Source organism: Primulina eburnea, chromosome 12 (assembly GCF_022965805.1).
Source record: "Primulina eburnea isolate SZY01 chromosome 12, ASM2296580v1, whole genome shotgun sequence".
Lineage (NCBI taxonomy): Eukaryota > Viridiplantae > Streptophyta > Magnoliopsida > Lamiales > Gesneriaceae > Primulina > Primulina eburnea.
In genome coordinates, this window is record NC_133112.1 from 27,088,625 (window position 1) to 27,116,331 (window position 27,707).

Below are 27,707 nucleotides of genomic sequence, written 5' to 3' on the forward strand. Positions count from 1 at the left end.
TCCAGTTGCATGTTCAAGTCCATTAGGATTTTGCTAGCCATAGCTGCATGGTATGACTATGAGATATGGCAGATGGATGTCAAGACTGCCTTCCTTAATGGGGATATTAAGGAAGAGATTTACATGTCTCAACCTGAAGGGTTTACATCTATCGGAAGTGAGCATATGGTATGCAAACTTCAAAGATCTATTTATAGTCTTAAGCAGGCATCTAGGAGTTGGAACCTCATATTCGATAGTACAATCAAAAAGTTTGGTTTCACTAAGAATCCTGAGGAACCCTGTGTGTATAAGAAGGTCAGTGGGAGTGCTGTGACATTCCTTGTTCTTTATGTTGATGACATTCTACTCATTGGGAATGATGTAGGAATGTTGCAATCAACTAAGATATGGTTAGCAAGTAAGTTCTCGATTCAGGACTTGGGTGAAGCATCATTTGTATTGAGAATACAGATCTATAGAGATAGATCAAGAAGATTGCTTGGTCTCACCCAGTCCACATACATTGATACCATCGTGAAGCGGTTCTCGATGGATGAGTCCAAGAGAGGACATCTACCAATGTGTCATGGCGTGTCCCTATCCAAGTCTATGTCTCCCAAGACTGATGCAGAGATAGCGGCGATGACACAAATTCCGTATGCTTCGGCTATTGGTAGTGTAGTAGCCTGAATTCCAAATTGGGTAATTAACGGATTAATGGTGATTAAGAAGGTTTAATGTGTAATTTTGACCATGGTCATGATCGGACGGACCGAAGATGGTTCGGTAGCACCGAAGAGTTCGGACGATCCGAAGTGGGTTCGGTGGATCCGATCATGAGGTGTCAAGAGTTGATCGACACATCAGTTTGCATGCAAGTTCGGATGATCCGAAGTGTAGGTTCGGTGGATCCGATCATGAGGTGTCAAGAGCCGATGGACACGTAGGAGTTCGGACGTTCCGAAGTGTGTTCGGTGGATCCGAACATAGCCTATAAATAGTGCTCGGATTTCCTCATTTTGCATTGTAAATTCTTGAGTTGTGTCTCCTAGTTGAGAGGTTTGGAAGGTTTCTAGGGTTAGTTGTTGGTCGAGCGATAGCCAAGAGCTGCCAGGATTGGTAGCGTAGCGACGCCTGAGTTACGAGGCAATCGACATCAAAGGGCTGTCGACGGACGAAGGTAAACCCTAAACCTTTGGTAGTACTGGTTTTGCTAGTCGAGCATGGTAGTATTGTTCATTGGGTATGCTTTTGATGCGTAGGCATGTTCTAGACCTGATTAGCGGTGTTGCGTAAGGCTAGGCTTGCTGTGATAGAGGTACGAAAGTACTATCCGAGATATCCTGGTCGAGTATACATTCTTATATGTGTTGCATGATTATGTGGTGCATTGATATATGTCATATGATGCGTGCTATTATGTCACGTTTTATGATGCATGTTGCATTTCATGTTGAGCCGTATCTCCTTCGAGATAGCCTTTACTGTTGAGCTGTATCTCTTTCGAGATAAGCTATATCTTGTGGGGCCGCTCAGCCCTATCTTGTGGACGCATGGACACCGAGAGTACACAGTGGCCGACGGGTCGGGAGGGCTTCGGTGATCCGGGACATTTTAGGTCCACGTCTGATCTTGTAGTGGATGCAGTGACCCAGAGGAGTACCGCGCGGCACTATCCACTTGGCGCCTATAGACTGAGCATATTGAGATCCTTTGTTACTCCTGTTTCTTGACTACCCTGGTATCATATCATAGCATGTGCATTTCATATAGGTTTGTATACTCATGCTTTTGTACTGGGCGTTCTTATCGCTCACGTCCTCGGTTTTGTTTATCTTGGACACCCCATTCCCACGGGGCAGGCCTCAGGTTGGACAGCTCAGGAGGAGGAGGCGGAGGACGTTGAGTAGCTGGTTGGTTTAGTTCTTCGGTATCTTTTTGATTCGATATGGTTGTACCGTATATTTCAGTTTAGTTGAGTTGTTCTGGATTTTCGATTGGGTTGTATAACTATCGTTTGGTGTCAGTTTTCCGCTGTTATCTCTGATTATTATTAATTAAGTTAATTGCATGCTTAGTTCTTCATTAGTAGGTGATTCTGGAACGGGTCACTACATTTATGGTATCAGAGCATGCTTACGAATTTGGGATATAGATTTCTGTTTTAGGATTTTCGTTGACCATTTTACCATTTTTCCCCATTCTATCTTGTAGCGATGGCTGACCACTTTGGTGATGAGAGTAGTCAAGGGAAGTGTAGGTCGTTGGGGTGACCAGGACGATCGTAAGCGTCATAAGTTACCGTATGTTTCTCTAGACGTCATTCTTTCCGTTTCTACCCCGATGGGTCATTCGGTGTTAGCAAAGCGTCTAGTGATGGGTTGTCCCTTAGATTTTGAGGGTAATGAATTGATTGCGAATCTTATGATCCTGGAGATGGAGGATTTTGATTGTATTCTAGGTATAGACCTATTGACTACCTATCGAGCTACCGTGGATTGTTACCAGAAGCTTGTTCAGTTTCGTACGACTGAGAGCTCTAGTTGGTTTTTCTATGGTGAGGGAGCGCGACCTCCGATGCCAGTGGTATCTGCTCTGAAAGCCTGTCGTGCTTTAGAGTCGGGCGGGGAAGGCTACCTCATCTATGCGATTGATTCATCCACAGGTAGTGTTGGTATAGAGGATATTCCAGTGGTTTGTGAATTTCCTGATGTCTTCCCAGATGAGATTCCTGGTTTTCCTCCGGTTAGAGAGGTGGAATTTGGCATTGAGTTAATGCCAGGGACTGCACCGATTTCTCGTGCCCCCTACCGTCTTGCTCCGTCAGAGATGAGAGAATTGAAGCAGCAATTGCAGGATCTTCTTGATAAAGGGTATATTCGCCCGAGTGTTTCACCTTGGGAGCTCCAGTCTTGTTTGTCAAGAAAAAGGATGGATCTATGCGATTGTGCATTAATTATCGCCAGCTGAATCGTGTGACGATTAAAAACAAGTATCCATTACCTCGTATCGATGATTTGTTCGATCAGCTTCAGGGTACTTCTGTTTACTCCAAGATTGACTTGCGATCGGGTTATCATCAGATGAGAGTCAGAGATGATGATATTTCCAAGACTGCATTTCGTACTCGATATGGGCATTACGAGTTTCTAGTTATGCCATTTGGATTGACGAATGCGCCAGCAGTGTTCATGGATTTGATGAATCGAGTCTTTCGGGATTTTCTAGATCAGTTTGTTGTGGTTTTCATCGACGATATCTTGATTTATTCTCACAGTGTGGAAGAGCATATCCAGCACTTGAGGATTGTGTTGCAGATTCTTCGCGAGAAGCAATTGTATGCTAAGCTGAGTAAGTGCGAGTTCTGGATTGATCGTGTAGTATTCCTTGGTCATGTGATTTCCAAGGAAGGAATTTCTGTGGATCCCAGCAAGATCGAAGCAGTGCTGAATTGGTCACGTCCTACGACGGTGGCTGAGATCCGTAGTTTTCTAGGTCTGGCAGGGTATTATCGTCGCTTCATCGTGAATTTCTCTCAGATAGCTAGACCATTGACGCAACTTACTCGGAAGGATGTTCCATTTGAGTGGTCATCTGAGTGAGAAGATAGTTTCAGAGAGCTTCGTCGACTTCTGACTTCTGCACCTGTTTTGGCGTTACCGTCAGGATCTGATGGTTTCAGTGTTTACACTGATGCCTCTTTTCAAGGCTTAGGGTGTGTGTTGACGCAGAATGGTCATGTGATCGCTTACGCTTCTAGGCAGCTGAAACCTCACGAGGAGAAGTATCCCATTCATGATCTAGAATTAGCTGCTATCGTGTTCGCGCTGAAGATCTGGCGTCATTACTTGTACGGGGTTAAGTTTGAAATTTTTACTGATCATAAGAGTCTGAAGTATCTGTTCACTCAGGCTGAGTTGAACATGAGACAACGTCGTTGGATGGATCTACTTAAAGATTATGACTGCGAGATCAAATACCATCCAGGTTCTGCGAATCTCACAGCCGATGCTCTTAGTCGCAAGGTGAGAGTCTCTGCACTTCAGACCAGTGCTATGATTAGTACTATCCAGGATTGTTGTTCATTGGGATTTAATTTCAAACATCGGAAAGGTATGGAGAGCATTCGTGTTGCTACCATTTTATCTGAGCCAGCTTTGTTCGCTCGGATTCGAGATGCTCAGATGTCTGATCTCAAGACTCAGAGATTAGCTCGGTTGGCTGGTGGAGATAGTAATTTCCATTATCAGTCTAATGGTCTTCTGTGTTTGTCTAATCGGGTTGTAGTACCAGAAGATGATACTTTGAGGGAAGAGATTTTATCTCAGGCCCATCGAAGCAAGTTGAGTGTCCATCCAGGAAGCAACAAAATGTATAAAGATTTGAGGACACGATTTTGGTGGAAAGGGATGAAGCGCAGCGTTTATCATTTTGTTTCCAAGTGTCTTGTTTGTCAGCAGGTTAAGGCAGAGCACCGTCGACCGGGAGGATTATTGCTGAACTTACCTATTCCTGAATGGAAGTGAGAGCATATTGCGATGGACTTCATTACTCACTTACCATTGTCTTCGAGGAATAGTGATGCTATTTGGGTAGTGGTGGATCGACTCACCAAGTCTGCTCATTTTCTGCCATATAACCGTGATTTCACTTTCGATCGTATGGCTCGATTGTACATTCAAGAGATTGTACGTTTGCATGGGGTGCCAGTTAGTATTGTCAGTGACAGAGATCCTCGTTTTACCTCACGATTTTGGGGTAGTTTCCAGTCAGCATTGGGCACTTCACTAAGTTTGAGTACAGCTTATCATCCAGAGACCGACGGTCAGACGGAGAGGACTATCCGTACACTTGAGGATATGATGCGAGCTTGTGTGATGGATTTCGGAACCGCTTGGCAGGATCATTTGCCTTTGATTGAGTTCGCGTACAACAACAGCTATCATCGTAATATTGGTATGGCACCATTTGAGGCGTTGTATGGGCGACGTTGTCGTACTCCATTATTTTGGGATGAAGTTGGGGAACGACATGTTGAGGGACCGGAGTTAGTCCAGCAGGCTATTGATAAGGTTGCAGTAATCAAGAAGCGGATTAAGATCGCTCAGGATCGACAGGCTAGTTATGCGAACACCAAGCGGCGACCTCTTTATTTTCAGCCAGGTGAGAAAGTGTTTCTCCGAGTTTCGCCTTTTCGCAGGATTTTGAGATTTGGTCTCAAGGGTAAGCTATCTCCGAGATTTATTGGTCCTTTTGAGATTCTGGAATGTGTGGGAGATTTGGCTTACAGGTTAGCATTACCTCCGTATCTGTCTGGAATTCATGATGTGTTCCACGTATCTTTGTTGAGACGATATGTAGCAGATGAGTCTCACATCTTGCATCCATCTGAAGTTCAACTAAATACGGATTTTGTCTTACGTAGAACGACCAGTGCGGATTCTCGATCGCAAAGACAAGGTATTGCGGAACAAGATCATTCCTCTTGTCTTAGTTCAGTGGCAGCGCAGAGGCACTGAAGAAGCCACTTGGGAGCTAGAGAGTCGTATGCGTTCGGAGCATCCAGAGCTCTTTTGAGTTGTACTGTGGTTGTAATATGGATGTGTGTGTGTTTTCCGTTGTAATCTAAATATCAGTTGTGTTTAGCAACAATTGAGATATAATAACAAGGTTGTTACTCCTTTTTGTTCATCCTCTAAACTTGATTTCGAGGACGAAATCTTTTTAAGGGGGGGAGAATGTAGTAGCCTGAATTCCAAATTGGGTAATTAACGGATTAATGGTGATTAAGAAGGTTTAATGTGTAATTTTGACCATGGTCATGATCGGACGGACCGAAGATGGTTCGGTAGCACCGAAGAGTTCGGACGATCCGAAGTGGGTTCGGTGGATCCGATCATGAGGTGTCAAGAGTTGATCGACACGTCAGTTTGCATGCAAGTTCGGATGATCCGAAGTGTAGGTTCGGTGGATCCGATCATGAGGTGTCAAGAGCCGATGGACACGTAGGAGTTCGGACGTTCCGAAGTGTGTTCGGTGGATCCGAACATAGCCTATAAATAGTGCTCGGATTTCCTCATTTTGCATTGTAAATTCTTGAGTTGTGTCTCCTAGTTGAGAGGTTTGGAAGGTTTCTAGGGTTAGTTGTTGGTCGAGCGATAGCCAAGAGCTGCCAGGATTGGTAGCGTAGCGACGCCTGAGTTACGAGGCAATCGACATCAAAGGGCTGTCGACGGACGAAGGTAAACCCTAAACCTTTGGTAGTACTGGTTTTGCTAGTCGAGCATGGTAGTATTGTTCATTGGGTATGCTTTTGATGCGTAGGCTTGTTCTAGACCTGATTAGCGGTGTTGCGTAAGGCTAGGCTTGCTGTGATAGAGGTACGAAAGTACTATCCGAGATATCCTGGTCGAGTATACATTCTTATATGTGTTGCATGATTATGTGGTGCATTGATATATGTCATATGATGCATGCTATTATGTCACGTTTTATGATGCATGTTGCATTTCATGTTGAGCCGTATCTCCTTCGAGATAGCCTTTACTGTTGAGCTGTATCTCTTTCGAGATAAGCTATATCTTGTGGGGCCGCTCAGCCCTATCTTGTGGATGCATGGACACCGAGAGTACACAGTGGCCGACGGGTCGGGAGGGCTTCGGTGATCCGGGACATTTTAGGTCCACGTCTGATCTTGTAGTGGATGCAGTGACCCAGAGGAGTACCGCGCGGCACTATCCACTTGGCGCCTCTAGACTGAGCATATTGAGATCCTTTGTTACTCCTGTTTCTTGACTACCCTGGTATCATATCATAGCATGTGCATTTCATATAGGTTTGTATACTCATGCTTTTGTACTGGGCGTTCTTATCGCTCACGTCCTCGGTTTTGTTTATCTTGGACACCCCATTCCCACGGGGCAGGCCTCAGGTTGGACAGCTCAGGAGGAGGAGGCGGAGGACGTTGAGTAGCTGGTTGGTTTAGTTCTTCGGTATCTTTTTGATTCGATATGGTTGTACCGTATATTTCAGTTTAGTTGAGTTGTTCTGGATTTTCGATTGGGTTGTATAACTATCGTTTGGTGTCAGTTTTCCGCTGTTATCTCTGATTATTATTAATTAAGTTAATTGCATGCTTAGTTCTTCATTAGTAGGTGATTCTGGAACGGGTCACTACAGGTAGTATCATGTATGGGATGATATCTACACGTCCTGACGTGGCATTTGCACTAAGTGTAGTGAGTAGATATCAATCCAACCCTGGTCTTCCACACTGGAAAGCTGTGAAAGACATCCTCAAGTATTTGAGAAGGACCAATAAGTTGTTTTTGGTCTATGGGGGTGGAGAACTTAAATTGGAAGGCTATACCGACTCTAGCTTCCAAAGCGATATCGATGACTCGAAGTCAACCTCCGGATTCATATTCATGCTCAATGGTGGTGCTGTCTCTTGGAAGAGTTCCAAGCAAGACAGTACTGCGGATTCCACCACTGAGGCAGAATACATTGCTGCATCGGCTGCAGCAAAGGAGGCTGTTTGGATTAGGAATTTCGTCCAAGAGTTGGGCGTCATTCCTAATGGAGTTGCTCCTATCCCGGTGATGTGTGACAACACGGGAGCCATAGCTCAAGCGAAGGAGCCAAGGTCTCATCAGAAGTCCAAACATGTATTGAGAAAGTACCACATCCTCAGAGAGATCGTGGAAAGAGGAGATGTCACGATTGACAAAGTCGGCTCCGCAGATAATGTTGCTGATCCGCTAACTAAGCCTTTACCTGGACCATTGTTCGAGAAGCATCGCGAATCGATGGGTTTGAAGCATATGGGTAGTTGGCTCTAGTGCAAGTGGGAGATTGTTAGAGTAGGTGCCCGTCGAGCCAAGTGTTGGCCGAGGGTTCATGTTTAAACTCTATGTATGAACAATCTTTATTTTAATAATATTTGAATTTATTATATTGGCGCATCTTTATCTGTTTACCCATGCTAGTTGCATAGATAAAGTCCTTGAATATACAAATAGTAGAAAGAATATGAGATGCTCATATGATGAGTATCATGAAACTCATATTTGGAATACTGTATATTCTAAACGGTTCCTAGTCGATTCAGCCGCCACTAAGAAGAATATAGGCCGCTCGAGTTAGAGACTAGTATCTGCGATGTGAGTACCATGTTTCATTGGTAAGGGACATTGTGATGTCCGAGCATGCAGATAGGTGCTCCTAGTAGAGTGCACTGAACAACCCTCTATAAAGGACTTTCCAAGTGGTTCTCACTTATCGAGTGGAAAAGTCCTAGTTTATGGTTGTACACCATTAGTACTTATGACTCGGGACAACATTGAGACTCTATGTGCTAGCGTTTCACTTTGACTTGTTTACCGACTTTTATAGGGTCATCAGGTGGCAAGGTTGGGTGTTACGGCGAAACATATAGGAGTCGATGCATTGTAGCCGGGGATTCACCGCTTACCTTCGGGTATGGATATCCTATGTGTTCTCATGTATGTGTGGGTTGAAATCTCTGATCAAAGTATGGTGGTAATTATGAAAGGGGTTTCATAGATTACACCATCGATGCAACCGCAACATGACACCTAGTATCGATTCATTGACAACTCTCGATAAACCAATAGTTGTCGAATCGGTCGGGATATTTGAGTTGAAGGGACCGTACTGTACGCTAACCATAATTGAATGGTTCTTGCAGGCACTATCATTTGATATCTAAGGAATCATGTAAGCGATGCTGCTAGGCGTTTAACATGATTGGTTGGGTAATATCAGACTTGAGTTCTGACGTTCTTATTATCAAGAGGTTGATAAATAAGAATGGAGCAATTGGGGTATGCTCATATAAGGACATGTTTAGTTCGAATCACATGGAGATGTGAACCCACGGCTAGTCGTATCAATGAACCATTGAGGGCCACACAAGTACTAGCTTTGTAAATCCCGAAGAGAAGTAAAATAGTTCAATGTGTTGAACGGCTTATAAATGTGTTTATAAGCGTAAAGAAAAATAGAAGTATGACTTCTATGAGAGAAATATAAATTTTAATTTATGGAAGTGTTCCTAGATTAAAATTTGGCCAAGTGAATAATGTATTTGAAAATTGTGATTTTCATAAACATTATTATAGACTAAATTAAATTAATTCAAGTGTTGAATTAATTAAACACTAGTGGGCCTAGTAGAGTCCAAATAATTAGATTAATTCAAGTGTTGGATTAATTAAATAACATTGGGCCTTGTAGAGCCCAATTGGAAATAATTATTTAACTAGTAGGCTTGAGTAAAATCAAGTAAAGTCTAATTGGGCTCAAAATGTTTGAGACAATTAAAAAGGTCCATGGGCCTTGTAAAAGTTACAAGCCCATTAGGTTTTGCATGCTTGGGTGGTGAAGGGTTGTGAATACTTTTAATTTAAAAATTGCATGGCATGCAAGATAACTTTTTGCACTACCAAGACAACTCTTCCCTCCCTCATTCCATCTCACCTTGGCCGAAAATTGTAGCACAAAAATTCTCTCAAAAATTTCTCTCCTTTTGTTCTTCAAGGTGTTGGAGAATAAAAGGTCTTCTCTTTGATAAATCCTCAAATATTTCTAGTGCTATATTTGAGGGGGTTTACCTTGTTAGTGGTGGGCCTTATTTTGAAGCAAAGGAGGAGGAGCCTGTAGATTTTTCTATCCTTTGAAGAGCTTTGTTGTTTACAACAAAGTTGGAGCCAAACATCAACCTCAAGAGGTTGATAGGTAAAATTCTAAAACACTCTATGAATGTGTTTTTATTGTATTTGTTGCACAAAAACAAGGTGGCCGAAATTTTAGCATTAAAATTAAAAATTTTTGTCTTCCGTTGCGATTCCGGCCACCGTAACCGGTCCGCTTTCACCATGAAGGAGCTACGTGAGGAGCTAAGAGCTAGGACATATTGATGATGCAGGAAATGACCCTTTAGAAAATCAAGAAGACATTTAAGGAGTGCATGTGATTTTGAGCCACATTCATGACTAATCTAGAACTTGAAGAATGCATGGGATTTTGGAAAATATGCATGAAACTTTGGACCAACATTATGATTGCATTCAAGCCTTTCTTGAGACTCAAGAATTCGGCCAAAGGGGGAGACAAAAAGGGCTAGACTCATCTATAAATAGGACATGCAATGCTAGGAAATGCACTTCACAGTTTATCCCTCAACCTCTCAAAAATTTCGGCTCTCCCACATTCGCAAAAGCCTTCGGCCGATTCAATCAAGGAGGAAGCCTTGTTCATGTGGTTCAAGTGTTAAAGTTTCTACGCCAATGTGCCGCTGAATTAAAGATATAAATCGAAAAGAATACGTCGAAGTGCTGCAGAATTTTCGAGAGGCAAGGTGCCAAAGTTTGCAAATTCGGTTCTACCTTCAATATACGGTAAGTGGGCTTTTGTTATGTACTTCGTTTGTACTTTTAAAACTTGATATAAATAAAATGACATACATGTATGTCTGTCTTAAATTTCAAAAATGTCAGTCTATATGGTTTGAAATTTCGATCGATTATATGTTTCTTCCATGCTTCGAATTTCTTTGATTCCGCTGTGTCTGTTGAAAACTCTGAAATATGAAACTTCTGATAAGTTCTGTCTGATAAGTTCTGTCTGTTAATTCTGAAATCTTTGTTACACTGTTACGATTCAATTTGAAATGGGACGAGAATTGTGATTCTGTGTGGACCCCCAATGATGGGTATAAAACCATTTCTGTGTGGCCCCCAATGGTGGGTAGAAAACCATTTCTGTCTGGCTCCCAATGGTGGGTTTAAAATCATTTCTGTTTGGCACCCAATGGGGGGTATAAAACCATTTCTGGCCTCGCCCCTTAGAGGAGTAACATATTGAGGACAATTTGACCATGGAAATGAGATGAGTAACAGTGTTTTGTTTGTTTTGATATGATCTGTTTCTGAACTGTTCTGAGAAATCTGTTTCGTTCTGAAATATCTGTCTCATTTTCGTTTCTGTTATGATAAGTTAAGTAGTAAGATTTGAAAGATTGTTAAAGAATTGTTTTAAAGACTTATGTTCTATATGTATCTTTGGAAATCGATCGACCCCCCACTTGCTGAGTGTTTCCCAAAACACTCACCCCTTACAAATTTCAGATAAGAATGAGTAGCAGATTGATGAGGAGGAGTAAGAAGCTTTTTGGGGATGGTGAATCAATGATCGATAGCAAGCTCAAGATTTCGTACTTTTCTTTTGAAATCATGAAAACTCTGATGTAATCTTCATTTTTATTGTCATTGTAAGACAATATTACATTTATGAAAAAAACTGGTTTAATTTGATACGAAGCTTTATTGTTTTCAATTTAATTGTTAAACAATTCCGGATGTCAAAAACGCTTTGGACTCGGGGCGTGATATTTAAGTGGTATCAGAGCCGTCAGGTTCATAATCCCGCTGGGATTTTGACAGACAAAATTTGACAAAGTCAAATTTTGGCAAAAGCCTAGTGCATCCCAATTTGAGTCCAACATTCATCTGTTCTTGAAATTCAACTTCCATCTGTTCCCTAAATTTCGAACAGATCTAAAAAATCTATCCCTTCAATCGTTTCGAAAATCCTTAGCATCGAAAATTCCACAATTTCTTTATTTCTATCTTTGATGCGATTTTGTTATTTTACCTCCATTTATTTTAGGAAATGGATGCCCCTCGTACTCGTGCTCAGGCTGCCCTCCGTATGCGTAAACTCACAATAGATAATCAGGCTAGGGAGATTGCGACCTTGAAAGCGCAACTGGCTAAAGAGAAATTGGAAAAGCAAGAGCTCAGTGAGATGAGACACATACTCGAGACGGACGTGGAACAACTCGCTCATCACTTGGACTTGGCTGAAAGCCAATTACTACAGATACCGACCAATTCCGCTCGCATCACGCGATTGGCTTCACTTTACAAGGACTTATTGGAGAGAGTGGAGACAGAGCGAGAACGTGCTGCTCAGGCCCGTCAGCGTCAGGAGGAGTACATCGCCAGACAGGATCGGTACATCTCGAGGCTCCACGGCACCATGGACAGGCTACAGGAGCAGAATAACTATTTGCATTCAGTGATAGAAAACATGGAGGAGGAAGAAGCAGCACCGATGGAAGTGGATGGAGTCGACAGTGATAGCGACAACGGAGAGATATTCGATTAGATTGGTGTTATGATAAAGTATCTAGATTGTAATAAATTGCGACTGAGAAATTATGTGTATCAAATTATTTTGAAACTTCTATTGAAAATTTGACGAGTATCTTATCTATAAAAATGTTTTTTTATAGGAAACCAGTATGGATCTCCAAAGCATTATAAATGAACTTCAAAAACAACTTCAGGAAAAGGAGTCAGAAATTAAGTCACTGAAAGAAAAAAATGAAAAACTCGAGAAAGATAACTATCAGTTGGACGGGAACAATGTATGCATGATGGAGGATCTCCGTGAAGCCAGAGTGGAAGAGAACAAACTACGTGAAGAATTTAGGCGATACGCAGCTTATCACCTAGAGTCAGAACGTCGTCATGAGATCACTAAACAAGAGTTAAACAAAGCTCAGGGCAGGATTGGTTCGTTTCAAATCCGAAATGATAGTCTTCTCAAAATCAACACCGCCTTCAAAAAAAGATTGACGAGCAGGAAAACGACGAGAAAGTAAATCAATCAACGATACAGGAGCTGCAGGATCAAGTTAAAAACCTCGATCACAACAACACACAACTGCAGAATTACATTGAGCACCTACAAAATGAGATGGTCAATATGGAAGAACTCATAGAACAACTGGGAGAGAACCCTGTGGAGGAAGAAATTAATGAAGCAGTAGGGGATGGAGAAGTAATAGACGAGTAGCGAGAGAGAGTTCTAGAATAGGCTTCGATTGTATCCAGAAATATTTTATTAATCATTTGTTTTGAAAAATATTTGGTTGTATGAAAAATTTTACAATTAAATGAAATTATTTCTTTGATTAAATATTGTGGCAAACAAATTAATAAAATACATGTTTATAGGAAATGGCAGGTAGACCACCCCAAAACAACCGTAACCCTCGTGGCGCCAACCAAGATGAAAACCCACCACCACCACCACCACCACCACCACCAAGAGTGAATCTCAGTCAAGAGGATATGATGGCAATAGCCACTATCATAGCTGCGACGTTGCAAGGATTCGTGAACCCATTGTCTAACGCCATCCAACCACCACCTGAACCGCAACCGCGTGGGATTAAGTACCATTACGAATCTCTCAGAAAGAATCGAGTTCCAACTTTCGATGGGAACCCAGACCCAGAGGTCAGTCACAACTGGCTCAAGAACGTCGAAACACAACTACATTTACTGGAGATACCTGAAGAGCTGAGAGTGGAGGTTGTAACACCGCTTTTGGAAGACCGAGCTAGGAAATGGTGGGAAACTGTGTCGCCATCTTCGACAGAGGTGGAGGAGATCACATGGCAGATCTTTAAGAGAGAATTTTTGAAAAAATACTATCCCGCTGAATTTCGACTACAGAATTTGAGTGAATTTGAAAATTTCAAACAGGCTCCGGACATGTCAGTACTGGAATACACTTCCCGATTCAACGATCTGGGAACATATGTCCCAACAATCATGTCGGATGAAACGTTAAAAATGCATCGTTTCAAGAAGGGACTAAACAGTCGAATTCAGTCAGCATTGGCAGTGTTCAAGCCAAACAGCTTTGCAGATTTAATGGGCGCAACAATGAGCGCAGAAACTGATATCAAGCGGCGCGAGGAAGAAAACAAGAACAAAAGACCGATGAGCAGTCAATCTACTCAGAATGGTCACAAGTTTAGGAAACAAAATTATTCGAGTGGGCCTCCAAGAGGAAAAATAGTACTGGCAATAGGGAAGGGAAGTGGTGCGACACCTGTAAACAGTATCATATCGGAAAATGCTATCGGAAGATAGGTGCGTGTTTCAAGTGTGAACAAGTGGGTCATAGGATAAAAGATTGTCCAGACAACAAGGACAAAAGGGCGGGACCCAGCAAGAAAAATGAAAACAAGACCAATGCACGGGTATATGCAATCACCCAAGAGGAAGCTGATGATACCAATGAAGTGGTGGCAGGTACTATCTTACTCAATGAAATTCCTGCTTATAACTTATTTGATTGTGGTGCTACACACTCATTCGTGTCTAGAAGGTTTGCTAAGAAGCTTAAACTCGAACATGATACTCTTAGTGAACCATTAAGAGTAGTAACATCGGCAAGTAAATTAATTGAGACCCAAAAAATGTATCGAAACTGTAAAATTTGTATCAGCAAACAAATTTTTGAAGTAGAATTGATTCAACTCAATATGGTTGAGTTTGACATCATTCTTGGAATGGACTGGTTAGCTAAATACTATGCCATTGTGGACTGCCAAAAGAAAAATTTTAGACTCCAGACTCCTCATGAAGAAGAGATTTTATACCACGGAAAATCAAAAGAAAGAAAATCTCTGTTATCTGCCTCACAAGTCTGGAAAGCCATGAAAGGAGAAGAAGAAATTTATTTAGCAGTGATCAATGAGGTCAAAGAAGAAGTTAGAAAGTTGGCGGATATTCCAATTGTTCAAGAATTTCCAAACGTTTTCCCCAAGGAACTATCGGGAGAGATACCTGATAGCGAAGTAGAATTTGAAATCAATTTGGTCCCTGGTGCTGCACCAATATCAAAGGCACCATACCGAATGGCTCCAGCCGAATTAAAAGAGCTAAAGGAGCAACTACATGAATTACTAGACAAGAAGCAGATTCGCCCTAGTGCATCCCCGTGGGGAGCCCCAGTGCTTTTTGTAAAGAACAAGGACGGAAGCATGAGACTATGCATTGACTACCGGGAGTTGAACAAGATCACCATAAAGAATAAGTACCCACTCCCAAGAATAGATGATCTTTTCGACCAGTTAAAGGGAGCCAAGGTCTTCTCAAAACTAGATCTGAGATCTGGTTACCATCAGTTGAAGGTCAAAGCGGAAGACATCCCTAAAACTGCTTTTAGGACAGGATATGGACATTACGAATTCACGGTAATGCCTTTTGGTCTAATAAATGCTCCTGCAGCATTCAACTTGATTGTCTCTCGGAGGTTTGGTTGCACTGATAGGGAATTTAACTTGAAAGGACGATTGTATGTGCCAAACGTAGATAAAATTCGAGAAGAAGTAATGGCCGAGGCACATAAATCAAGATTTTCAATACATCCAGGAAGCACCAAGATGTACCGGGATTTGAAAAATAATTACTGGTGGAACGGCATTTAGTCTGTCAACAAGTCAAGGTGGAACATCAAAGACCTGGAGGACTCTTACAACCATTGGAGATACCAGAGTGGAAGTGGGATAACATCTCCATGGATTTCGTAGCAGGACTACCACGATCAAAACAAGGTCACGATGGGATCTGGATAATCATTGACAGATTGACCAAGTCTGCCCATTTCTTTCCAGCTCGAATGAATTATAATTTGGATAAATTAGCCACTTTGTATATGGACAACATAGTGAGGCTACATGGAGTTCCAGAGAGTATTTTGTCTGACAGAGATCCAAGATTTGTATTAAGATTTTGGAAAAGTTTTCAAAAGGCTATGGGAACCAAGGTTACTCTCAGCACGGCCTATCATCCCCAGACTGATGGCCAAACCGAAAAGACAATTCAAACCCTCGACGATATGCTGAGGGCATGTGCACTGGATTTTTCTGGGAATTGGAGTGAACAGTTACCCCTGATCGAATTCGCTTATAACAACTGCTATCATTGTAGTGTCGAGATGGCTCCATATGAGGCATTGTATGGAAGAAAGTGTAGGTCGCCTCTATATTGGGACGAGGTCGGAGAAAAAGCTGTTACCGGACCGGAACTCATTCAGTTAACCGTTGATAAAGTAGTCATAATCAAGGAAAGACTTAAGGCAGCCCAAGATAGGCAAAAGAGATGGCCGATTTATAGAGAAGACCGTTAGAATTAGAGATTGGCGAAAAAGCTTACGTTAAGGTCTCTCCCATGAAAGGACTAGTTCGGTTCAGTAAATCCGGAAAGTTGAATCCGAGATATGTGGGACCGTTTGAGATACTAGAGAAGGTAGGAACCTTAGCATACCGATTGGCGCTACCACCCGATATGTCCAGAATACATGACGTTTTCCACATCTCACAGCTGAGGGGTATGTCCTAGACCTGAGCCATGTACTTAAAGTTGCACCACTGATGATTGAGGGAAACCTCAACGAAGAACTCAAATATGAAGAAGTCCCTATCCGAATAGTGGACACAAAAGATCAAGTTTTGAGAAATCGGACAATACCTTATGTTAAGGTACAATGGTCAAATCATACTGAAAGAGAGGCAACTTGGGAACTCAAGGAGAATATGCGATCACAATACCCTCATCTGTTCGAAAGATCATGTTAATACAAGTTTCGAGGACGAAACTTTCAATAAGGAGGGAGGGATGTGAGAACCCGAGATTTTACGATCCGAAGCAAATCAAGTAAGCAATACGAACTTGAAGTTTAACTCAAACTAAGCTCGAAAATTTTCGTTCCAACTAGATAACTTGAATATTAACTTAGATTTTCATTAAATTTAACTCAAAGAAGTAACTTCAAAGCTCGAGAAGGAGCTCATGAGGAGGCCAAGCTACAAGTAACCACATCCATCGAAGTATTGTCACGGGAGGAGTAAAACCCCAGCTCAAGGACTCAATCCCTCAACTCGAAGAAGCTCAACCAAGTTTGTCCTAACAAGACCAAAAAGGGGAGCTATAGAGTTTGGACAAATTAAATGTGCAAGAAATGACCTTCGCATTAACCCATGAAGGAGCTACGGGAGGAGCTAAGAGCTAGGACATATTGATGATGCAGGAAATGACCCTTTAGAAAATCAAGATGACATTTAAGGAGTGCATGAGATTTTGAGCCACATTCATGACTAATCTAGAACTTGAAGAATGCATGGGATTTTGGAAAATTATGCATGAAACTTTGGACCAACATTATGATTGCATTCAAGCCTTTCTTGAGACTCAAGAATTCGGCCAAAGGGGGAGACAAAAAGGGCTAGACTCATCTATAAATAGGACATGCAATGCTAGGAAATGCACTTCACAATTTATCCCTCAACCTCTCAAAAATTTCGGCTCTCCAACCTTCGCAAAAGCCTTCGGCCGATTCAATCAAGGAGGAAGCCTTGTTCATGCGGTTCAAGTGTTAAAGTTTCTATGCCAATGTGCCGCTGAAGTAAAGATATAAATCGAAAAAGAATACGTCGAAGTGCTGCAGAATTTTCGAGATGCAAGGTGCCAAAGTTTGCAAATTCGGTTCTACCTTCAATATATGGTAAGTGGGCTTTTGTTATGTACTTCGTTTGTATTTTTAAACCTTGATATAAATAAAATGACATACATGTATGTGTGTCTTGAATTTCGAAAATGTCAGTCTATATGATTTGAAATTTCGATCGATTATATGTTTCTTCCATGCTTCGAATTTCTTTGATTCCGCTGTGTCTGTTGAAAACTCTAAAATCTGAAACTTTTGATAAGTTCTGTCTGTTAATTCTGAAATCTTTGTTACACTGTTACGATTCAATTTGAAATGAGACGAGAATTGTGATTCTGTTTGGCCCCCAATGGTGGGTATAAAACCATTTCTGTGCGGCCCCCAATGGTGGGTAGAAAACCATTTATGTCTGGCCCCCAATGGTGGGTAAAAAACCATTTCTGTCTGGCCCCCAATGGTGGGTATAAAATCATTTCTGTTTGGCCCCCAATGGTGGGTATAAAACCATTTCTGGCCTCGCCCCTTAGAGGAATAACATATTGGGGACAATTTGACCATGGAAATGAGATGAGTAACAATGTTCTGTTTGTTCTGATATGATCTGTTTCTGAACTGTTCTGAGAAATCTGTTTCGTTCTGAAATATCTGTCTCATTTTCGTTTCTGTTATGATAAGTTAAGTAGTAAGATTTGAAAGATTGTTAAAGAATTGTTTTAAAGACTTATGTTCTATATGTATCTTTGGAAATCGATCGACCCCCCACTTGCTGAGTGTTTCCCAAAACACTCACCCCTTAAAAATTTCAGATAAGAATGAGGAGCAGATTGATGAGGAGGAGCAGGAAGCTTTTTGGGGATGGTGAATCAATGATCGATAGCAAGCTCAAGATTTCTTACTTTTCTTTTGAAATCATTTCTGAAAACTTTGATGTAATCTTCATTTTTATTGTTATTGTAAGACAATATTACATTTATGAAAAAGACTGGTTTAATTTGATACGAGACTTTATTGTTTTCAATTTAATTGTTAAACAATGCCGGATTTCAAAAACGCTTCGGACTCGGGGCGTGACATTCCATCCATCCAGGAGGTACCAAGATGTACAAGGATTTGCAAATTCTATATTGGTGGCCAGGTATGAAGTGAGACATCCGTCGATTTGTATCTGAATATCTCACTTGTCAGCAAGTGAAAGCTGAGCATCAGAGGCCCGCAAGAATGCTTAAGACGCTCCCTATCTCCGAGTGGCAATGGGAGAATATCACCATGGATTTCGTTGTTGGTTTTCCAAGGTCAGTCAGAGAATCCAATGCCATTTGGGTTATAGAGGATTGACTTACTAAGTCAGCACACTTCTTGCCATTGAAGATGAATTTCTCCATCACTCAGTATGCAAAGCTCTATATCAGAGAGATAGTCAGATTGCACGGAATCCTAGTTTCTATTGTGTCCGACTGGGACCGGAGGTTCACATCGTCCTTTTGGAAGAGTTTACATGCAGCCGTGAGGACGACGAAGTTACTATTCAGTATACCATTCCACCCTTAGACAGATGTCCAGTCAGAGCGAGTGATTCAGATTTTGGAAGATTTGCTGCGAGCTTGTGTGATCGATTTCCATGGAAATTTGGAATCAAAACTACCTCTAGTTTAGTTTAGCTACAACAACAGTTTCCAATCATCTATAGTTTACCTACAACAACAGTTTCCCTCTCACTTTCAACTGATATTTCTTTCCACTGCTACTACTACCACTATCAAGTCTGAGAGGGGGTTGCTAGAACTGAGCTGGAGTTTGTTGATGTTTCTGTGGTTCTATAGGTGTCTCTGTCACACCCATTGGATTAGTTGAGGTACTACCATGTTTTGGGATTCGTCGAGGAGGCATATCTGATTATCAAAAAGGTTAGCAATCAAATCTGACAAATTTGTCGCAGTCCCCTTCTGATCATCTTACCTCTGACCAAGAATCAGTTATGATTCATTCTCAATAATACACATTACCAATCAAATCAGATAATCAGGTAAACAAGTATTATATAAAGCAATAAAACATTCTATCACCACAAAAGTAAGGAAAGAAAACTCAATCTACCCCGCTCACTAGGTTGTATCTCAGTCTAAGGAACCTACAGTTCTGGGACATCTGCTCTGATACCACCTGCTGTGGGGACCCGGACGCTAATTCATTTCTTAATCATCTTGGGAATAATTGGATCAATTAAATAAACTGGGTCTAAATTTTTTTTGATATAAACATCAAAAGTAAAAGTACAAGTCTTGTACTACAGTATGTCATAACAAACTATTGTTCTTTCACTACATATCAAGTAATGAAAAAAACTCTACTTCTGGGTCCGAATCTTCAGGCTAAACTGTGATCTCTCAACCTCTTCTCGACCCTGATCATGTCCCACCTATTGTCATGCACAAATACAAACACAACAACAGCCGGATAACTCCGGTGAGAATAATATTCCCAGTATAAATAACGTAAACATGCAATCATATAAACATATACAAAATCATATAACAGTTATCAATAACATGTATCAAAGTATGAAAGACATGAATTGATATAAACCATAAGTCAAACTCTTGAATCTTAATCTCTGACTCGACTCTTCTCTAATTTAGGGATCTAAGTTTCCAGACGTTGGCATACTATATCGAATCTCAGCAATAGAAGTCGATCTACTCCTAAGCAACATCGATATAAACCGAACATCCAGTGTCTTGGCACCTCCGCCAAAGACTAGGCACATCCGTCCATGACTCTTTCTCGATATCTATCTTCTATTCTCCTGCTTTTCTATAACTCAATAGAATAAGCATGCATAATCAATGAATTCAAAGGTATTAAACAATACAAATAAGTATGTGGTTTTGGGAAACTCAAGTTGTATCTAACTCGAGTCGTATCTCCTGGATCAACATTGATTTATACCTTGATTTTTCTGTCGGGTTTTCGGCTCTATTCTTTCTTTGAATCTTCAATATCAATCTGGAATAACGTTCGAGAAGTACAATATCATTATACAACTCAATACAAGTATGTATTTGATCAATCTCAATCTAATTCTTTTTCAACGGCATAACATCGCAATCTCGATATATCCCAATAATACAATCTCAGTATATACCAATCAACAACACATCTGATACAAAATCTGTATAATCTCAATCAAATCAATTCTGAAAATCATAACAATTTCATATGATATCCGGTTTCTATTATACAATGTCTAATATCTCAAGAACACCATATATCAATCATATCTGATTCCTTCACTATCATATTTTCAAATCTTAACAAAACATAAAAAAACTTACGTCTTTGTGAAGCCTTTGTCGAGAGGATCACAGAAATAAACTCAGATAAAAAATCGTACGATCGGATCTTGAGAAATCACCGTTCTAAAATCAAGGAGAAATTGGAAACTTTCCTGAAGGTTTCTTTCGATTTTCCTTGTAATAATTCTGAAGGAAATGAAGGTTTATATATATATATTGCATGTCCAAGCCATGTGGATTATTTCTTGTGCAGCACGTCTCGCGCATATGCACGACCTCAACCAGCGCATATGCGCGAGACCTACTGGTCTCTGGGCATCAACATTTCCAGCTCGTGCATATGCGCACCCAAAGCTAGCGCATATGCGTGAGGCCTACTGTCTTGGCCATTATTCCTTGCACATGATCGCGCATATGCGCGAGCACATATGCGTGAGGCCTACTGTCTCGGCCATTATTCCTTGCATATGATCGCGCATATGCCCGCCCTGTCTCGCGCATATGCGCGAGGTTCTCTGCATGTCTCGCGTATATGGGCACCTCGTGTCTCGCATATGCACGAGGTGTTCTGTCCTCGCACATCACATCTCACTTGCTATCTCGAATCATGCCTCAAAATGGTCCTTCTATAATCACATCAATTCATAATCAATAACCTCGGATTAACAAATAAAATTTCGGGAATTACACCTTGTGGCACCGCAGCACTAGACCTGTGGCTTTGCTAGCGCCTAGGCACTAGGCAGTGTCGTCCAGAGCCTAGGCGCTCATCCATAACTTTTAAACCACTATTTAGGTCCATGTCTTCCACGTATGAGGAAATTTCACACTTCATATAGAGATTTATTTTGGGGTTTGATGTCATGGTTTAGTACGAGGATTAAAAGAGGTCAAGTCCCGAGTGAGTCAGAACATCATAAGTGAATTGCTACTTCGGGTGGATGAGCACGACTATTACGTCTAATTTATGAAAAATAAGTGCATGTAATTGTGTTAGTATGTGTTGTAGTGGTCCCAAGCGAGATCCAACGAATCTCTCAACGCCATATAAGTATGTTAGCCGTGCAAAGGAAAATATTTTATGTTTTTTAGGTATACTAAATGTCTTGTGAGCAATTATGAACGGGTTTGGAAGCCCGTGAACATGGCTGGTGACCTCTCCACCCCGGTAAAGCATGATCGTGATTAGACCAGGATTAGAAAGCGGCAAACATGGCCAGGGATCAATCCACCCGGTAAAGCATGACCGGGGATCTCATGTATGTGGTAGTGGACATCCCTACCAGCCCAGTACTGTGGTTTAGTCTGATCAGACGCAATTATGTATGAGTCATTTGCTTTGAAACATATCTCTACATGAAATGATGTTATGTATGTCGAAGTATGTATGATGCAAGTATGTTTATGAAAAGTTTTAAGTTTTGAGGGCACATCTATGTTTATGCAAATATGTTCAAGTATAAGTATGTACTCTCTACTTTAAGGCATAGTTTGGTACACTTGATAACTAAATGATTAATAAGTTATCATCATTCATCCTATGTTTGGTTCATTTTTTAAAAGCCCTTAAAATTGGATAGGACCATGATAATGTTGGTCCACTATGGAGTAGACATCCTTCTAATGTGTATGGATATTTCCATGATAAATAATAAATTATGTGAAATGACATTATTGCCCTCATTTCTCAAGAATTGAGATTTAAATTAGTTTTAGATATTCTTTTGGAAAAAAATTGCAATTGATATTGTATTAAGACATACATAATTTATTAAATTTTAAAAATATATTTTTGTTATTAAAATTTAAAGCTAAATAGTTAGTATTAAAATTAATTTATACTATTTATTACACTTGAGATATTTCAAAATTTCGTCAATAATTTATTTTAAAATATCCATAATCAAATTATAGAATCATGAAACAATAAAAAAAAAATTTAAAACGTAAAACATAAATAAAATAAGCATATAAAAAAGTGAAAAACGAACTAGCATTTTGCACACAACAAATTAAAATTATAAAATATAAAAGATTATTTGATAAATACTTTATTTATAATTGTTTTATGACAATGAAACATATATATACACACACGCATATATATCGTAATTTAAGAATTGATATATGCCAATGCATGATCTCGATAACAATGAAAAATAAAGTTTTTATGATAAGGTTAATTTAGTCATTACAATCCAATATATAATTTTTTTCACTCTTGTTAAAATCATACCAAACATTCAATATTATTTAACCATCATACTTATATTTGATTTATCCTTATATTATATATCTCATACTTATTATATCATGTGTACCAAACTATGCCTAAAAATACATGTGGTTTTATTATGTATTACTTGTTATCTCCAGCTTATACATGTTGAATTTTTAGACTCACTAAACTCGATCAATGTAGGTGAGGACGAGTATGAAGAGACCAGGGGTGGGGACCAATGAGCCGGCTCGGTCTGCGTAGAAGGCTAAACCCGAGGACCGCCTACGTTTTTAAAAACTTTATGCATGTTTCAAATACTCTGATTTTCATGAGATTGATTACGATGTTTAAACGATTACTTTTCGCAAACCTTGTTGGTAATTGTTTTATTTTAAATATTTTTATACGAGCAGATTATGTTATCGCAATTTGAAAGTTTATTTTTCATTTAAAAAATTTTATTTTATTTTTCCGCAAATTTTAAATAGTTTAAAAGTACGATACGTCACACTTGTACTGCTTATTAATGAGCTTAGTTAATTAATTCGACTAGTTCAACTAGTTTAATTAATTAATATATCAAGTCCATTAAGAACTTTAATTATTTATCATGTTGGACTTGTACTCATACAAGTCCATTAATATTTCATAAACTTAATCTTTGAGTTTAATATTTTGAACTCTAAATTTTCATAAATTCAACTCCTTAAATTTATTCTTTCCAAATTTTAATTAACATAAATCCAACTCCTTGAATTTACTATCTCATAATTTTATATAAATTTAACTATTTGAATTTATTGTCTCCACGAGATCAAATGATCTAATACTTGTGTGACTCTCAATGGTTCAGAGATACAACTTGCCGTGGGTTAACAACTCTTTGTGATTCAGGAAGTTGTGTTTCATTCGGGCTTACCCTTATTTTCCCCATCCATGTATCAACATTTGATCATGAGAATGTAGGAAATCATTTTCTAATTAAACTCATCAAATCATTGTAAGAGCGTCTAGTAGCATCGCCTCATGATTCCCTATGTATCACTGATAGTGCCTGCAAGAACCAATCACTTATGATTAACAAACAGTACGGCCCTTTTATCTCATATATCCCGATCAAAGTTGCAATTATTGGTTCATTAAGTGTTGCATATTGGATTCGATATGATAAATTCATGAAATATTCATAGTGTCATCGAATGTATAACTAGAGATATGTACTATTATTTCGTGAGATCACATAGAATATCCACACCTATAGGTGAGCAGTGAATTCCTGGATACAATGCATTGGCTCCCACACGTACACGTCGCAATTGCACCCAACCTCGCTATTTGGTGGCCATCGCGGAGTCGGTAAACAAGTCAAAAAAAATCCTAGCACGTAGAGTCTCAGTGTTGTCCCATGTCGGAAAGAATAATGATGTACAATCATAACCACATACTTTTCCTCTCGATGAATGATAGCCACTTGAAAAGCCGAATGAGGATTTGTTTTTTGTATAATCATCATATGATTAGCCATCTGCATGATTAGACATCTCTATTTCCTTGCCATGAAACAAAGTACACAACATCACAGCTGAATCGACTAAGAACGAATTTAGAATATACAGCGTTTACAAATGAGTTCCAAGATCGAATTAATTCATTTGAATTATAGTATAATCAAGGTATTTATCTATGTTAAATGCATGAGTATACAGTTAAATTAAAACGAAACCATGAAATATAAATTATATTAAATAAAGATTGTTAATTTACAAATGAGCCAATAAATTCATTAGTCAACCGTTGGCTTATAAGACATCTACTCTAACACAGATCCGACCCATTTTCATTATCATCGGAAGGAAACGGTTTCAGCTCACGAACCGGATCGTTTCGTTTCACCATATTGGGTTCCGCAGTTTGGACGGAGAGTATCAAGTCGTTACTCAAGGCCTTTTCCAATTCATCATCAAAATTCTTTCCATGATCCCACTCGATGATGGTAAACTTGGTTTCGGAATTGTTAGAAATATCAGCGAAAATCCTGTCAACATGCTTTTTTTCCCTGATGGCTTGAAATGGCGTTGGTTTTGACTCGGTGAAGGCGTGTGATCGAGGCAGCTGAGGATTCGTTCTTGGATAGGTGGCGGATGTCGCTGCAATGAACAGACTTGAATGAATGTTCATCATCGGCAGATGAAGAGTGATCATTCTCACCGGAGGATGGATCACCAATGGAGAGCCTTAGAGCATAGCTGCCACGACCACCTGGCACAGAGGCCAGCTGCCGGAACTCATCATCCCCACAGAACTGTGTACAGGGTCGATGATCCCACTGCAAGCCTCATAAAAAAGCGACTCAAGAATCTCTGTTGTAATGAAAAGAGCAATCCGTACATTAAAATTTAAGATCCCATCAAATTTGGTTTATGAAAGATTCAATTTGTTGTACGTATTCATGTACAAGGGCGGAGATGGGTGTGATGAAAGTTGATGAGATTGATGAGTCTGGCACGACCATAGAGTTTTTCAAGAAATAAGGTGGCGTTAGCTTGTGATTGAGATGATTTTATCCATTTAAGGGAAGGCCTGAGCACGCAATCTTGGCTGCATTCTTTCCGGAGAACTCTGCAGCCATTGCAGCTCATTTTCAAGAAGGAAATGGAAATTGAGAGGAAATAAAGGGATGAGGAAGAGGGAACGTAAAGGCTATTTATTTACAAAACAGGATGTTATATATGTATTTGGGGTATTCGAAAAAGTGGCATGATGTGATCCGAGCGAATTGGGTGAGCTGGGTACGGACAATCACCGACTCGGATAAGAGTTTTGTTGAGGGAAAATGAGAAAAAAGATATATCTTGAGGGGAAGGTATATTTATGTGATAGTTTTACATGACTGCTGCAACTATATCCTGCAAAAAAGAAGATGAACTCGTGAATGGGGGCCAAAGGGGTATACGGTGTGGCCACTCCGATGCTTAAGTCAGCAGGTGAAGATGATGAAAATGGCCGTGTAAGCTTGTTTATGAGTATCCGTGAATATGAAATCTCCCTTGAATATAAATAAAACCTACTATTTATAGGAAGGAAATCCATGATTACATCGTTTTCAGTTCCTACTTACCAATTAGGGCAAGATGGCTGCCCATACCCTACATTCTGACAACTTTTCTGACACGCCAAACTCCTGTAATTCTGACAGTAATGATTGCCAAGCATAAAGTATCCCATACTGGTGCACTCGACTGAGGTGCTACTTTCAAGGTAGCCCGGATAGAAAGCCTCACAAGAGCTTGTATGAAAGCCCGGGCTTCTGGTAGACCAGGGTAAGGATGTCTTGGGCACTCACCTGCCCCGCTACTGAAGAGCTCCTCCTGCAAAATTACCCTGATTTGGGCTATACATTTAATGTTCCGGGTCATCCATGACCCAAGCTGTTCCGGAGGTATCACCACCCATCCCTTAAATAGTCGGGCTAGAGTCTTACTCGCGGTCCCGATCAGTCATGCTCGGGCTTCGACGGAAGGGTAATCAATTATGTCTTGTAAAAGCATCGGAACTTCATGCCTCTTGGACATGAGATAAAGTGTCAGGGCCTTATGTCTCCCGGGCTTAGAATATTTTTGTTGTTTAGCATTCTCGGGCGGTAGGGCTGATTTCATGATGACGCATGCCCTATAATCTAAATGGCCCAAAACGCTTCAAATTTCAAGAATGCGAACGGTCTGAGACACCTCGATTTTCGAACTTGTCTTTTCATCTACCCACACAATTTCATAGATACTTCCTGATCGTCCGATCTGTCTTTAGATCAACGGTTGAGACCATTTTCCTCTTTTTATATAAACAATGAACCCTTCTCATTTGTCACTTTTACAACTTCTCATTCTCTACAAAATTTCACTCGCTTCTCCGGCGTATCGCGCTCCCCGTTCCGGTGATTTTCAGTCAACAAGTCTTCCTTCACTCAACCTCTTAAGTTCTTATTTCTCCTTTCTCTTTGATAATGTCGAATTCCACTTCTTCTACATTCGGAACAAATGCGCGAGGCTCATCTAGTTACGAGTCCACCGCGATGCGCTTTGATTCACCTCCTTCTACTCCCCGAAAGCGTTTATCCATTCTCTCTCCCTCAAAACCTAAAAAATTAACAACTAAACCCTTCTCTTCTGGCTCGTCCCGAGCTCTGAAAAAGGGCAAGGGAAAAGCTCGGGCTTCCTCCCTTTCTCACTCCGAGATTCCTGGGGTTCCATGGTTTACTTCAATGAACAGCCTTTTGCGCTCGGAAGCAGACGAAGAACTTCAGGTTCTCGGCTCTATTCCTCATTCCTACCCTATTCTGATTCCCAGCCCCTCTGATAGAGCCGATCACCCTCCTCTTGGTTTCAATACTTTCTTCCGGGACCAGGTTAAAAATGGTCTTCGTTTTCCAGTTCCCTCCTTCTACATCGAGGTTGCCAAATTCTTTTGCGTCCCCGTGAACCAACTTCACCTTAATGATTTCTGAATCATGTCTTCTACTTATATTCTTTTTAGGATGCATAATCTTCTCATTAATCCTCTGATTTTACATTAATTTTTTGTTTGCCGGATGGGAGATAATGCTTTCTCATTATCCGTCAGGCTAAAATCTCGCTTCCTTGATGATATTCCTTTTTCCCAGAAGGGGCGGAAATGACGCTTCTTTTACCTTCACCTCTCGGCTCCCTTTCCTTGCTTAACTGGTTTCATTCCTACTCTTCCTTCACAACCTTCTCTTCTCCGATCTTATAAGTTTGAGGAACCTTATACCCGTAGCCAAGAGTTGGTGGAAGGTCAAAAATTATCTTCTTCTTCCCTTCTCTCGGCGGAAAACTTAATGACTTACGGGTTGAGTGCCCGAG